Source organism: Dromiciops gliroides, chromosome 3 (assembly GCF_019393635.1).
Source record: "Dromiciops gliroides isolate mDroGli1 chromosome 3, mDroGli1.pri, whole genome shotgun sequence".
NCBI lineage: Eukaryota > Metazoa > Chordata > Mammalia > Microbiotheria > Microbiotheriidae > Dromiciops > Dromiciops gliroides.
In genome coordinates, this window is record NC_057863.1 from 332,851,922 (window position 1) to 332,865,556 (window position 13,635).

Genomic DNA, 13,635 nt, shown 5'->3' on the forward strand with positions numbered 1-13,635 from the left:
ACCGAGACACATTCAAAACAAATACAATTACAAAAGAATTTTTAGGGAAATAAAAATATAAATAATTGGAGAGGTCATCTGACCTCCCTTGGCTTCCTTTAAGTCCCAACTAAAATCCCACCTTCTAGAGGAATCCTTCCCCATACACACCAGTCAGTGGTGAGAGCAGGTCTTTCTGAAGAGCAATTCAATGAGGGGAGAATGGAGGTATCCTTTATTAAATAGGGAAGCTGGGAATTTACTAAATAAGGAAGTTGGAAATCAATACCTAACACCATGCCTGTGGATGAAATGAAAAAGGAAGGAAACCATTTCTTACCTGTGTGCTGCTTCTCAGCCCCCTTTTGTAGGGTCACTATCTAGATCTTACTCCCCAAGCATGCAGTGTATCCAGTGTCTGGGCCTTCTCAACACTCTTGGTAATTCCATTAGCTCTAATGGACTCAACTATCACCTCTGTTTTGATGACTCAAATCTACATGGTCAGACCTCATTTCTCTCCTGAGCACCAATCTCTCATAAAAAGTATATAAAGGCAAAAGTAGACCTTAAATAGAAGTGATGGTAGATTTGTTGTGGAGCCATTTTTCAGTCATGTCTGACTCTCTGTGACCCCATTTGGGGTTTTCTTGGCAGAGATACTGGAGTGGTTTTGCTATTTTCTTCTCTAGCCCATTTTACAGTTGAGGAAACTGAGGCAAACAGGGTTAAGTGACTTGCCCATGGTCACACAACTAGTATGTATCTGTGGCCAGATTTGAACTCAGGAGGATAAGTCTGACTCTAGCTCCAGCACTTTATCCACTAAGCCCCCTCAAGGCCTGTGATCAATAGACCTAAAATACTATGGACTAAATCTCCTTCTTTCCTCCTCTCCCCACCCCTAGCTATGTAGCACCATGGGTGAAACTCTAGTTCTGGGGTCAAAAAGACCTGAATTAAAATCTGTTCTCAAACACTTACTAGCTCTGTGACCTTGGGCAAGTCACTTAACCCTGACTCACCTCTGTTAGTTCATCTGTAAAGTGGGGATAATAATAGCATCTGCCTCCCAGTATTATCATGAGGATCAAATAAAATCATACTTGTAAGTGCTTAGCACAAGGCCTGGTACAAAGCAGGTGCTATATAAATGTTTGTTATCATCATCAACATCACTCTTCAAGTAAAAGTTTTGCACTAAACTGCAAAAATGGGAGGTGCCCTTGTTGGACATTTTAGCTATATATCTCAGGCTTCTCAAACTCAACATACCCAAAACAAAACTCCTTATCTTTCTTCCTAAACTTGACATTAAAAAATAAAATAAAAAATAATTTCCCTATTTCTATCAAGGGTACCACCATCCTTTCAGTTACTGAGGTTCATAAACTCTGTCATCTTCACCACTTTCATATCCAACAATTGCCAAGTTTTGTCTGTTTTAACTCCACGTCTCTTTTCCATCCCCTTCCTTCTGTTCCTAAGGCTGACCACTCTGGTTCATCAGGTCTTGTCTAGGTTGTTATACTATCCTACTCATTGGTTGCCCTGCATTCAGCCTCTTTCCTCTCCAATCCAAGCTCCACATAGCTGCCAAATTGATTTTTCTAATGCACAAGTCTAACCATGTCACTCTTAAGAAACTTCAGGGGACCCTAATTGCCTACGAGATAAAATACAAAACCTTGTTCGGTATTTAAAGCCCTTAGCAGCCCTCTGTCCCAACCTATTTCTTCAGACTAACCTCTCCCTTCATAGATTCTACCCTCTTGCCAAAACAGCATACTTGCTACTTATTCATGACATTCCATCTCCTGCTATGCCCCATGCCTGGAATGTCCTTTTTCCTCACTCCTGCCCCCTTGGAATTAACTAGTGACAATCAGCCCAAGGCCTACCTCCTAGGTTCCTACACAAAGCATTTTGTGATTTACCCATATTGTTAGTGCTCTCTATCCCCTAAAATTCTCTTGTGTTCCTTCCCATGCATTTTGTACTTCTTTTTATATGCATTGTTCCTCTTCCTTCCCCCTCCTTGGCTCAGTGCTCCTTAAGAGCACAATTGTTTTATTTTTGTCTTCATCTTCCCACTGCCTAGCACATTGTTTGGTACATAATAAGTGCTTAATAAATGCTTGTTGAATTCAGTTGAGTTGAAAATAATTTAACCCATAATTACAAAGCAGGTCTACAGTAGTCATTCGCAGAGCCAGCCCCTTCTTAAGAATACAGAAATGTGTAGATAAAGTACTGTGGAAAAAAAGAAGGAGAGATGGAATTCTATGGGGTATGTTAAGAATTCTGGTGATAGGAAATGGTAGGAAAGGAGTGAGGTATCAAAATGGATACCTGTTTCCTTTTCTATTTATCTTCTCCTATGCGTCACTTTACATCTCCCCTATCATTCTTTACATATCCTTTATTCCTCTCACCTCAATCTTCTTAACAATCCATTATCCTCTTTCCTTCTGTATTCTAAAAAAAAAAAAAAAAGGAGAGAGGGAGAGACCAGTTAGGACAGAGTGGGAGAAACTGTGGTCACTTTTTCAGAGAGGTCATACATAAAGTCATTTGCATTTTTCAATTTTTTCAAAGTGTGCACACCTACTATCAGTTTAGGCACAAAACAGCTCTGTGGAGTGGATAGGGCAAAGATCATGGGATCACAGATTAATAGCTGGGAGGGACCGTAGAGACCGTCTGATCCAACATCATTCCTCTTTTTACATATTAGAAAACTGAGTCCCAGAGAGGAGGAAATGGCTTGCTCATATTCACAAAGCTAGTAGATTACTAATTCTAAAAACGCGATCAAGAGGAGGTTGAGACTTTTTACAGAGATTCTTTGGTGGTGTAATACTAAAAGAAAGTCCCCTAACTTCCAGTCCAGGGCTCACAAAATCTCACAATCTATAACTAAATCCAAGTTTCAAGGTTGCTGCCTCTCCTGGTTCCAATCCCTTGCTTTCCCATTTCTATTCACTATCTCTTTTCTTTCCACCTCCCTCCCACAATTCGCCTCCTCTCTTCCCTTCTCGTCTCTAGTGACGCTCCTTTCCCTGAGCTCCCCATTCCCAGATGGACCCCCTTCGTTGACTTCATGCTTCAGCACCTGCCAACCAATCACCAAGTCCCCAAGTTCTTTTAGCAGCCTCCTCCCCACCCATCCCCTTCCTTTCCAAAGTTTCCATGGTGATGTGAAAACCAAGGGTTGCTTCGATGTCCGGGGAGGAGTGGGGAAGGGACTTGCTATTGTCTGTGACAAGAGGAACAGACCTTTGTGCGAAGACATAAATGGAGAGACGCAAACACACGCAATAGCAGAAAGAAAAAGAAAGGCTGGCAGAAACAGGTAAAGAGAAAACAGGAACGGAATGAGGTGGTTTGTGTAAGTGTGAGGTGATAGTACGGGAGTCTGAATAGGGAGAATGAGTGGAGTCTGGCGAGAATGGAGATGCATATCATTTTCTACCTCTAGCTTTTTTGGTCGCTGTTGCTGTAGGACTTGATGGCATGAAACCTGGGATAAGACTTGATTTTCACAGAAGAATCAAGGTATGGATTACACCCCATTCCCAGCCTTCCACTTCCAAAGCAGGCATTCCCTCTATCCCATCCCTATAATTACCATGTTACCATACTTTCTGTGTCTCTGTCTCTGTCTGTCTGTCTGTCTGTCTGTCTGTCTCTGTCCCACTTCCCCTTCATCTCTCCTTCCCTCTTCCCCCTCCTTCCTCCCTTCCCCTTTTTTGACTCCAAAGAAATGGGAGTGAGCATTCGGATACTCCCCGCTCCCCTTTCTCTCCCCTCTCTGTTAGGTACTCAAGCCTACTTGGTAGAAACTCAGGACGGGAAACTGGGCTGACATGTCTTGTATTGTTTTTATTTGGGGGCTGTGCATGGGAGTTGCTGATAATCAACAAAAGCACCACTCTCTGAAGTGGGGCTAGGGACTTTGGAGCTTGGAACAGAGTAATAAAGCTCAGAAGACAGATATGGTAGACCTCAGGGGCTCAGAGTGAATGGAGAACAAGCACAAATCGCCCCTCTGTGTTCTTATTCTCCTTTCCTTCTTGTTTCTGCTTTTCATTCTCTGTTTCTAGGAAGAAGAGAGGTCCCCATTTAAGGGGATAAAGGTGGTTCTACATGCCTTATGTCAAGGGGTTTTTAACTTTTTTGTGTCCAGGACCTCTTTGGCAGTCTGGCAAAACCTGTGGACTCCTCAGAATAATGTTTTTTAAATGCACAAAATAAAATACATAGGATTACAAAGGAAATAAATTATATTGAAATAGATGCCAAAAACTTATTTTTAAGTTTACAGACCTCAGGTTAAGAACGCCTGCCTTAGGTGTTATGAACCAGCTCCTGTGTGAACTATGTAAGACCGAGCCTTCCTAAACTAGAAGACAAAGACCCAGGTAATTTCTGCTGCCTCCGTCCCTAGGGTCCTTGTGTTATGGAGTAGATTGAAACCCAGGCATTATGGGATAAGGGAGGTCCCTAAAGAGCCAAGGAAAGGTTGCCCTGAGAGGCTACATCAGCTATTTATTTCATCATTACCACACTGTGAACCGATAGGTGGTGGCTGAGGGGAGGTCTTTGGCAATGTTGTCTTAGCTCTTAAGTTCTCCCTTTTACCAAGGGCAGACATGGAGAAAAGCACTTTGCAAATGGTCAGTGATTGTGTATTTGACAGAGGAGGGGAAGATCCCTTATGTTTGTCTAGCCCTTGTCAGTTTTCACAGTGTTTACACATTCATCACTTCAACCTGTCTTCACAACAATCCTGTGAGGTAGGTGGGGTGGGTAATATTACCCTTTTATTACAAAAGATAAGGAAACCCAGGCTCAGAGAGGTCTTTCAGGGATTAAGATCTGTTTGTTTTGCAGTTGACAATATTTCACTTTAGAGGATGATTGGGCTTGACACATAAACAACAGAAAAATACTTTTGAGATCTATTAAGTCACATATTGAATAAATAATATAATAATGTTATTTTCCTGAATGGAGAGGCTACTGGACCATATTAAAGGAATAAGACATACCAAGACTGAGAAGTGATCTTTCCTCTATACTCAGCATGTTAGATTCTATTTAAAGTATTGTGCACAGTTTTGTTAGTAATTAAAGGGGTTTATGGGGAAAAAAAAACTGGAGAAGATCCAGAGAGCAGGAAATCAAAAATGATGAAAAGATTGACAAACTCCAAGGAACAGATTATTTAGCATGAACAAAAGAAAGGGAACTTGGTAAGGAAATTAGTGAGGGAATTATCAATTGGTGTGGGGCAGGCCAGGTGGCAAAATGGATAGAGTGCTGGGCCTGGCGTCAGGAAGATGTTCATATGAGCTTAAAGGAGGTTAAACTCCCTAGGCTGTGAGTTCCTTGAGACAAGAGACTGACTTTTGCCTTTCTTTGTATCCCTGGCATCAGATACTTACTAGCTGTATGACCCTGGGCAAGTTACTTAACACTGTTAACCTCAGTTTCCTCATGTGTAAAATGAGTTGGAGAAGGAAATGGCAAAGCGCTCCAGTATCTTTGCCAAATGGGATCACAAAGAATTGGACATAACTGAAACCACTAAATAACATCAATTTGATAAATTGGTAAGGGTATAATTTATTGTCAAGTATAATATCTAAAGAATTCTCATAAGAAGGACACTGACCAGTTAGTTGTTCTTTCCAAGCCAAACTAGCAGCATTTTTCCTTGAACTCCGGTTTGCTTCCAGATCTTGCCTTGTTCCATCACACCACAATAAATAAGACATGAGAATTTCCCTAACTCTAAAAATGAATCAATACTGAAAGATACTACCTGGAGCACCTCTGTGATCCCTGTCCCCTAAAAATCAGATTGGCAGCTATCTCTTGGATAGTTTAAATAGTTCCCTGCTTGTAGGCAGGGACCTAAGCCAAGAGGCTTTATGAAGTCCAGTGTATCCCAATGATTCTTAATCTCCATCACCAGCTGTGTAACCTTGAATATGACCTTAATCTACATTATAATGAAGAGTATGGGGGCAACTAGATGGCACAGTGGATAAAGTACTGGCCCTGGATTCAGGAGGACCTGAGTTCAAATCTGGCCTCAGACACTGGACACTTAACTAGCTGTGTGACTCAGGGCAAGTCACTGAACCATCATTGCCCCCTGACCCCCCCCCCCCCGCAAATGAAGAGTATCTTAGGTGATATTTTTTTTATGAGATATTTTATTTTTTCCGTTACATGTAAAGATAGTTCTCAACTTTTGTTTATAAAAATCATTATATATATATATATATATATATATATATATATTTTTTTTTTTTTTTTTTTTTTTTTGGTGAGGCAATTGGGGTTAAGTGACTTGCCCAGGGTCACACAGCTAGTAAGTATCAAGTGTCTGAGGCCGGATTTGAACTCAGGTCCTCCTGACTCCAGGGCCGGTGCTCTATCCACTGCGCCACCTAGCTGCCCTTTAGGTGATATTTATGTTTATGGAGAAAGAAAAAATTAGCTAGCAAGGCATGTCTATCTCTAGACTGTTCTTCATTATTTTTTATATACTCCACACAAACCTTAGCCATATTAAGTTAATAAACTGTTTATTTAGTAATAAGCAAATAAATATTTTATAGTGTTTGTCGAAATAGATATTCTATATAAATGTACAGCAATGTATTTTGAGGTCTTTGCTAACACTACACATACTCCTTGTTAATTTAGCGACCAAATTTTAACTTCTAGGTTGATTTTCTGAGGCCTTCAGGACCTTAAACCTTCAATGAGGCCATTGGGGTAGTAGTATCTGATAATAGTGTTTGGCTTTAGTTCTAAAGGGTGCTTGTCCTTGAAATTCACAGAAATTCAAATGTTAGTACTATTAAGGATCTCAGAGATCAACTAGTTTACTCTGTTCATATGAGCTAAAGGAGGTTAAACTCCCTAGACTGTGAGTTCCTTGAGACAAGAGACTGACTTTTGCCTTTCTTTGTACCCCTGGCACTTAGCACAGTCCTGGGCACACAGAAGGTGCTTAATAAATGCTTCTTGATTATGCTTACTGGCTGTAAGCGTATTTGTTTGAATGCACTTCAGTTGTTTCTAATAAACCATTTCAATCATAGTCACTCTCCTTACAGATTTTCCTATATTCTGAAATGCTTAGCAGGTCCAATTCACTTCAGCATTTTGTTTACAGTCTTTTCCCCCATCTCAAACTCTGCTGGTGTACACTCAAACACTTCAGCCTCCCAGTTCAGCAACCTCTTCAACTTCCATAACTGATCATTCCAAGCTGCCTTAGCCACTTTCAGGGTTGTCATACCTTCTATTTTATTATCATTTCCAATGTGCCACTTCTATGATCTTGAACAGTAAAATTTCTTCCTCTTCTCATACTTCCCTTCCATGTCTCGCTCTGCCCAACTCCTCTGAATTCTGTTCTTCAGGTATTGGTTCTTTATTCATAATCTGTCCTGCAGTCTTTCTACTCCTTCCTGTTTTTCCAGTCTATCACCTCTGCTCTGGCCTCATTTTTCTCCCTTCAGACCTTTCAATAAATCGATCCATCCATGTACCTCTACCCTTGAATCTCTTTTCCTCTTGTACTTCCCCTATTTATGTGCTGCCCTGGATTACCTCCTCTATTTGCTTTCTCCGCCAATGTGGACAAATGTAAAGGAAATCAGAACAATTCCAAATGGGTCTACTATAATCTTGCATTATCCAGTCCCAGCTGGGCCCTCATTGACTGCAAGTACTTCACAAATATCTCATTTAATCTTCACAAGAACCCTGGGAGGTAGGTGCTGTTATTATCCCCATTTTTACAGTTGGGGAGACTAAGGCAGACGAGAGTTAAGTGACTGGCCCAGGGTCACACAGCTTGTGTCTGAGAGCAGATTTGAATTTAGGATAACTGACTCCAGGCCCAGTTCTCTATCCATTGTGCTACCTAGCTGCCTCTGATATGGCCATGTTACTTCCCTACTCCAAACCCTTCACTGGCTGCCTGTTGCCTCCAGGATAAAAACAAACTGACATTTGATAATCTGCTACAGATTACAGTTTGCCTTTTTATTCTTATTTATTATTATTTTCCCTTCGAACCTAGGTCTGGAATCAGGACAACCTGAATTCAAATCCACCCTCAGACCCTTATATCTCATGGCCCTGGGCCATTTAATCTCTGTCTCTCTGTTTCCTTCTCTGTAAAATGGAGATAATAATGACACCTACCTACTAGGGTTGTCCTGAGGACAAAATGAGATAATGTTGGTAAAGTGCTTTGCAGATAGTAAAGCTATTATAAATTCTAGTTGTTATTATTATTCTTTACTCTATGCTCCAGGCAAATTGAAATGCTAGCCATTCCCTCTACTTAGAATACCAACTCCTTCTTCTGTGAATTCACATAAGCAACAGGCTTAGAATGCCTACCCTTCTCACCTCTACTTCTTAGAATCTCCATCTTTCTTCCCTGACCTTCAGGCACCATTTCCTCCATGAAGGCTTCCCTGATTCCCCTAGTTGTCCATGTTCTCTCCCTCTTCAAATGACCTTCAATTTCTCTGTGTGTGTAGATATTATATCCCCTGGTATACTATTAGTTCTTTTAGGGCAAGCAGCTGTTTTTGTCCTTCTGTCCGCTGTGCCTTGCACAGCGCTTTGCAAATAGTACATAGTAAAAAAATGTTGTTGGATTCATTTGAATTGGACAAGACAGGATCCTGTTCCTAGCCAAAAAATACATGTAGAAAAACTTCTATGTAGGATTTGTACTCGTAATGTGCCTCTTATGCTACTTCCTGTTGGATTAGAACGTACAGAACAAGAAAGGGTGCAATGCTGAACAAGGCTAGAAATTGGAGCAATGATTGGGATGAGTGCATAGTGTAGTGTTCACTAACACCCATAGCACCCGCCAAATGTGGTGATTCAATGACAGACTTGTGGCCAAGTGCATTTTCCTCATTTGTAAAATGAGAGGACTGGACTAGATGAACCAGAGATCCCTTTTATTTGACATGACTTTATCTTGCTGAGGGACTTTATCAGACTGTAGGCCCCAAAAGAAGGGGAAGCTTATTTGCTCACTGAACCCTACTGTACCAGTGTATTGGGAAAGGGGTAGGGGAATTGTGATAAACTGAGGCTTTCCCTCATATCTGAAATTCATTTCTTCACATTGCTCACCTCAACCTTTTAAAATCCCTGACTTCCTTCAAAAATCATTTCAAGTGCCACTTTCTGTAGGAGCCTTTCCTGTCACTGATGATAACATAGTATTCATTGATATTCATTAATAGAATCAGTGCTGGATCCAGGTTCAAATCCCAGCACTGCCATTTACCATCTATGTGACTGAGGTAGCTAAGTGGCACAATGGATAGAGTACCTGGAGTCAGGAAGATTGACTTCAAATCCAGTCTCAGACACTTTGTAGCTGTGTGACCCTGGTAAGTCACTTAATCTCTGTTTGCCTCAATTTTCTCAGTTTCCTCTATAAAATGAGGATAATAACAGAATCTACCTTGCAAGGTTGCTAAAGCTCTTTGTTGAGTGCTTGGCGCACAGTAGGAACATTATATAATTGCTTACTCTAGGGTAACTTAATTTCTGCAGGCCATGGTTTCCTCATCTATAAAAGGACTAAATGACCTCTAAGATCCCTTTAAACTCTAGATTGTTTTTATCCAAAGATTCTCTTCATGACAAAAAGCAGAAGCACTAAATGTTTTCTGACCTTGCCAGTACTTTTAATGGGTTTTTGTCTGTATAGCCAACTATCATTGCACTTGTAGGAGATGTGCCCCTTTTGCTTGATATGTATGAATTGGTGTCTGGCTTCTTCCCATATTCTAGTTACCCGATGGTTCTTGCCACTAATATGTGCCTCCACTCTTCCAACTCTATCATTCCTATTATACACTCCTTTTTCCAGGTAAATTTTTCTCCCTTCAACTTCTTTTCAACTCCCCCTCCAATTCAGCTTAGTGCCACCTTTTCATACCTGCTCTCCTTTATCTCAGACAATCCCTTTACTGCTCCCTTCCCAAATAAATTATAAGTTCTGCTGTCTACTCATTAAAAAGCCTGCTACCCTACAACCCCTCCCATTGTCCTTTTGGAAACTATATTTAAATCCCCCCCACACCCCTTCTCTAGAAAGAACACTGGACTTGGAGTTCGGAGATTCCACTTCGAGTGTCTGCTATAGGGGCAGCTAGATGGCCCAGTGGATAGAGCACTGGCCCTGGAGTCAGGAGGATCTGAGTTTAAATCCAGCCTCAGACACTTAACACTTACTAGCTGTGTGACCCTGGGCAAGTTACTTAACCCCAACTGCCTCACCAAAAGAAAAAAAGAGTGTCTGCTACTCAGGAATGTACCTTTAATGACACAATGAATCAAAATTAATGCATGATCATAGTAGAGACCATTCCAGATAGGATACATAGGAAATGACTGGGAGAAGTACCAGAGGCCAAAAAGAAGATGATTTTATGAAGGTGGCATGGGTGGCCCTTACATATATTTTCAAATAGTCCAGTCTTTTAGAGGAGATGGCACATATTGTTTGATTGTCTTCATCACTTAGAGGAAAAGAGGAAGAACAGTATCTGTGGAGAAAAGTCTCTAAGGCAACTGGAGCTGGACACCTGTGCTTCCTGGTTGCTTTATCTTAGGTATCTTGTTACTGTATCAACAGCAGCAGGATATAAATAATGTACTCACAAGCCAGTTCCCTCATTAATATGAATAAGCCTCCATCTTCTTGGGCCAGTCAGTTTCATTAACACATGTATATATGAGGAGACTGCAGAGACCAGTTATGTAGAGACCCTAGATTCTTCTAGGGTGCACAGAAAAGAGCCGAGGATATTTTAAAAGCCAGGGCTGAATAGAATTTGGTATTCTGTAATGTTGTGGAAGTTAACTATCAAAAGTGCTTTGATATTTTTTAGTTGAGAATAAACTACATATACCCTATAGAAAGCATGAATACTACAGCTTCAAATCCTTATATACTAATCCCAAAGAGAGTTTTCCCAGTCCATATAGTAAGCAAATCCTGTCTCTACTACTTGCACCATGTGTAATTTTGGACAAATATGGGTCTGGAGTTTCTTCATCCATAAAAATTAGGTTAGATGACCTCTGAGAGGTAATGTTTTCCTAGTGTTTGGTCTCACTATAAATATTGATCAAGTATGGTGACAACAGCTTTGTTTTTTCACACCAACAGTGGTGGTGGTCTTAGTCTTAGTAACAGTGATCAGCAACTGACTTTGCTAGAAGCATGCCGAAGAATGCCCATGTTGGTAATGTTAATGACCTTATTTCACCCATGTAGGAGATGGCAACTAGATCTGCTGTTTCAGTGTCAGTGATGTTGTAAAAAGTGTGACAGAGTAGAAGGAAGAGATCTGGGTTTTGGTTTGTCATCGCAATCTGCCATGGGAACTGGTGAGCAGAGGTATGGTTCCAACACCAACCAGAAAGGACTGAGAATCCTTTCTGCATGGACAAAAGGCAAGGAGGATTCTTCATTTACTGACATAAAGTGTGTGATACTTATCTTTCTGCCATTGCCACTTGTTACTTGAGCTCAAAGGGCAAGTTGGCCTGCATCTCAGAGGAAAAGGTGAAAGAGAGAGCAGCAGGAATAGCCTTCTGCTGTGCAGGTCATCAATGAGAATGAAGTGGAGTGTGATGGAGACAATCACAGTATCTCAGTCTGAAGCATTAGCAGAGGCCATCTATTCCAACCAATGCCAAGATAAGAACCATCTTTACAATATCCTCAGTAGCTGATTATCGGGCTTTTCCTGGAAGGTCTTTAGCGAATAGAGACCTGCCACCTCCTGTGACAGCATTTTAGTGAAGATCAACTGACAAAAAGTTAGAAACCATGTTGTCCTTGGTGTGTAATACAGACTACCTGGAAAAGGGGAAGAAATAGGGAAATAAATCACAAACCTGCTTCAGTGGCCTTATGCAGTATAGGATGTGTGTGTATGTGTGTGTGTGTGTGTGTGTGTGTGTGTGTGTGTATCTTCAATTATCTGTACTTCTTCTGAAAATCTCTTTCTGCCTAAAGCAGATATTCTCAACCTACCTGCAACAACCACAGCATTCTCTGTAAATATATCTATCAAAACTCCTCTGTCAAAAGCTATCACTGACCTCAAGAGTTTAATAAATTGTAGGAGCGTAGACTTATAGCAAGAATGAAGCTTAGAGGTCATCAGCTACAACTTCCTCATTTTACAGATGATGAAAGTGAGGTACAGAAAGGTTAAATAATTGCCACAGGGTCAAGTAGCTATTGAGTATCTGAGGTATGATTTGAACTCAGGTATTCCTGACTCCGAAATTCAGTGACCTCTCCACTGTGTCACGCTGCCTTATAAAATACTATATGGCTTCATGATCTAAATCCAATGCCCTTTTTTAATCCTCCTTTACTTTTGAGGGGTAGTTTTTTACACTATTGACCACCTCCCTTTTTGTGTATACTCTTGGTGTCCTTTATACTGATTTTTTCCTGGTTTGGTATAGTATAAAAAGTATTGGACTTGAAGTCAGAAGGGCTGGGCTTGAATTCTACTTAACCTAGTTAGGTGACACTGGGAAAACCACTTAAACACTCAGTCTCAGTTGCCTTATCTACAAAATGGGGATAATAATACTTGTATTACCTATTTCCCAGGGCTATTGTGAGGAAAGCACTTTGCTCACCTAAAAGAGCAATATGAAAGTTGAAGTAAAATGAAGAGCAGAACATTTAATACATTCTTGACTTATCTTAATGTTATTATCCTTCAGGAGGCAGAGGAAGTGACAAGGGGAGCAGCTATTCTGAAGTAACTGTTCAATAAAGAACTATTTTCTGAAGTAGGGATGGCTACCTTGGGAAGAACGAACCACTCTATCTATAGATATCTATGTCATATATGTATATATGATACAGAATGAGAGGAAATCTGGGTATAGTGTGACATGCACAAAAGATTTTAGTAGACCATATTTCAAAGGGCACTGGAAAAGGATGTATAGTGTGAGCCACAGTCAGTGTTTTTTTAAATATCATAAAAAGGTTCAGAAAGACTTGATATAGGCACATGTTCCTATTTTCAAAAATGGAAGTGGGTAGAGTCTGTAAATTATAGACCAGTGAGTTTGATTTGTACTCCTATAAAAATTCTTGAACATATTAAAGAGATGGTCAGTCAACATCTAGAAAAACAAATGACCATAAAGAGTCATCAAGACATCATTAAGAACAAGACATGCCGGACTAACCTCATATCCTTCTTTGACAAGGTAATGATATTTGTTGAGTAAGGAATGTTATAAATATAGTTTACACAGATTTCAGCAAAGCATTTGACAAAGTTTCCATGCTATTTTTGTGGCCAAATGGAAAGATATTGGCTGGAGGATGGTGTACGTAAGTAAATTTGGAACAGATTGTTATGAACCAATGGGCAGTTGCCAGAACCAAGGAGCCACTAATGAATCATTGTTGATGTCAATGTGAAGGGAAGTCTTTATTGTAGTTTCTCAGGGATCTGTGCTCTTCAACACTGATTTTAGTGATTTGGATGGGGATATAGCTGATGTGCTTGTCAAATTTTTGAATGATGCAAA

The 13,635-nt window shown here is 40.5% G+C and overlaps 1 protein-coding gene across 1 annotated transcript in view; it reads left to right on the forward strand.

The window, feature by feature from the left end:
* Positions 1-3,205: 3,205 nt before the first annotated feature.
* LOC122745940 overlaps positions 3,206-13,635 on the forward strand; it is a 31,650-nt gene continuing 21,220 nt past the window's right edge. The window contains exon 1 of the mRNA XM_043991399.1: positions 3,206-3,334. The gene's annotated coding sequence lies outside the window, so the exon portion shown is untranslated. The remainder of the gene's footprint in view (positions 3,335-13,635) is intronic.